Genomic DNA, 2,645 nt, shown 5'->3' with positions numbered 1-2,645 from the left:
TTTGCAACAGCATGGATGGAACTGGAGAGCATTATGCTAAATGAAATAAGCCAGTCAGAGAAAGATAAATACCACATGATCTCACTCATTTGTGGAATATAGAGAACTATATAGACTGATGAACAGGGACAGATCCAAAGACAGAGAAACAGCAATCAGACTATTAGTCTCCAGAGGGAAAGTAGGGGAGGGAGGGGGTAAGGGGAAGAGATCAACCAAAGGACTTGTATGCATGCATATAAGCCAAACCAATGGACATGGACAGCATGAGTGGGGGGGGGGCCTAATGGGGGGGAAATGAGGACACATTTGTAATTTCTTAACTAATAAAGAATTTAAAGATTAAAAAAATAAAATAAATTAAAACTCAAAGAAAAAACAAAAAAACTGTGGTACATCTACACAATGGAATACTACGCTGAAGTAAAAAAGAAGGAACTCTTGCCATTTGCAACAGCATGGATGGAACTGGAGAGCATTATGCTAAGTCAAATTAGCCAGTCAGAGAAAGATAAATACCATATGATCTCACTCATTTGTGGAATATAGAGAACTATATAGACTGATGAACAGGGACAGATCCAAAGACAGAGAAACAGTGATCAGACTATCAATCCCCAGAGGGAAAGTAGGGGAGGGTGGGGGTAAGGGGAAGAGATCAACCAAGGGACTTGTATACATGCATATAAGCCAAACCAATGGACATGGACAACAGGGGGATGAGAACATGAGTTGGGGGTTAATGGGGGGATGAGGACACATTTCTAATACCTTAACCAATAAAGAAATTAAAAAAAAAAGTTTCTACCCAAATACTTGTCGGAAGAGTGCCAAACTTCAGTTATCACTGACCAGTGCCTTTTACTTTGCTTTCTCAATGCAAAAACTAAAATCTACGCAAAGTTCCCTAAATCAAAATGGTTCTAAATTCAAAATCAAGAACCAAGGAACCATTAAAAAAAAATCTTAACCTTTGGTCATTGGAGAGAGACTAAAACTATAGAAGCAATAGAGGGCCTTCTTTTGACTCAATACCCTAATCAGGAGTCCAAAGATCCCTATAACACTGTGGTAGGCTAAATAATAGTCATCCCCCTCCCCCTCTCCCCTCCCCTCCCCAAAGCACCCATGCCCTAACCCATGGAATCTGTGAATGAATGTGGTACCTAAGTAGTAAAAGGGACTTCTGCAGACATGATTAGGTTACGGATCTGGAGATAGGAAGAGAGCCTGGATTATTCAGGAGGGCCCAATGGAATCACAAGAGACCGTACAAGAGAAAAGTAGGAGGATCAGAGTAGGAATGGGAAATGTGACACTGGAAGCAAGAGGTGGAGTGAGGTGTGGAAGGGGCGAAAGCCAAGGAACGCAGGGCCTCTAAGAGATGGGAAAGCGATCAGATCCTAATCAGTTCCTAACCAGAACTCCGACCAGAACTTTGGCTGGAGATCCTGGCTAGAGGTCCTGACTAGGCTGCTGATCAACTGAAGGCTGTCTCCGTGTCATTCCTTCTTCGCCGACTCCGTCCACACCTTTGGGGACCCCTGGACCTGCTGGGGTTGGACCCCAGCATAAAACATGAATTTTTTATTTCAGAAATATTTCCATTTAATATTTTTGGACCTCAGTTAATGGGATAATTGAAATCATGGAAAGTGGAACTGGATAAGGGGGCCTACTGTACTTGCTTTTTAAGTCTAACTGCGATCAGCTTAGGTCTTTAAAAAGTAGAAGTGTAGCTGGCCCAGCTGGCGTAGCTCAGTGGTTGAGCATTGACCTATGAACCAGGTTCGATCCGGTCAGGGCACATGCCTGGGTTTCAGGCTCGATCCCCAGTGTGGGGCGTGCAGGAGGCAGCTGATAATGATTCTCTCATCATTGATGTTTCTATCTCTCTCTTCCTTTCTTAAATTAATAAAAAAATATATATGTTTTTTAATAAGTAGAAGCGTAACTGGAAGACTCCTCCAATCCATGGGCCTATAGCAGGTCTAAAATCTCTTTGGTTACTAATTACTAGATGGGAAAGCAAGCAGACAGCTTCCAGAGCCCCAGCACCTTACTTTAGCCTTGAAGACATTTCAGATTTCTGACCTCCAAAACAGTGAGATAGTACATTGGTGTTGTTCAAGCCATGAAGTTGGTGGTAATTTGTTATAGCAACAATGGGAATTTACAATGAATAATTTTTTTAAAAAAGGCTTGAAACTGCCAGGCCTTCCCATGCTACCTACCTCTGTGGGAACTATCAGCATCTGGAGAGTTTTGGAGAATATAAGACAGACTCAAGGCAAAGGAAAACATGACCTTGTGTAAGATAAAGAGAGCATCAATTCCTACCGACGATACACTGAGCAAGTGCAGGTCTCAGAGAACTTGGAGCTGGTGAAAGCTCTAAACAAGATTGCACCGTCAGCCTGACAGACACATACAGAGCGAAGACGCTCCAGCGGTACACAAAAGAAACCGTTCAAAGAATCGCCAACTGCAAGGGTACACGTGGGCACGCTGACCTGTGATAGAGGACGTAAAAAGCTGAGCTCGCCCTAACTGGTTTGGCTCAGTGGATAGAGCGTCGGCCTGCGGACTGAAGGGTCCCAGGTTCGATTCCGGTCAAGGGCATGTACCTTGGTTGCGGGCACATC

General features: G+C 43.6%; 1 protein-coding gene across 2 annotated transcripts in view; it reads right to left on the bottom strand.

Moving 5' to 3' along the window:
- SIK3 (SIK family kinase 3) overlaps positions 1–2,645 on the bottom strand; it is a 270,503-nt gene that overhangs the window by 85,582 nt on the left and 182,276 nt on the right. The window lies entirely within an intron of this gene.

The sequence above is a fragment of the Myotis brandtii genome, unplaced genomic scaffold (assembly GCF_000412655.1).
Source record: "Myotis brandtii unplaced genomic scaffold, ASM41265v1 scaffold105, whole genome shotgun sequence".
NCBI classification, from domain to species: domain Eukaryota; kingdom Metazoa; phylum Chordata; class Mammalia; order Chiroptera; family Vespertilionidae; genus Myotis; species Myotis brandtii.
The sequence above is the reverse complement of the archived record's forward strand: the minus strand, read 5'-3'. Positions and strand labels throughout refer to the sequence as shown.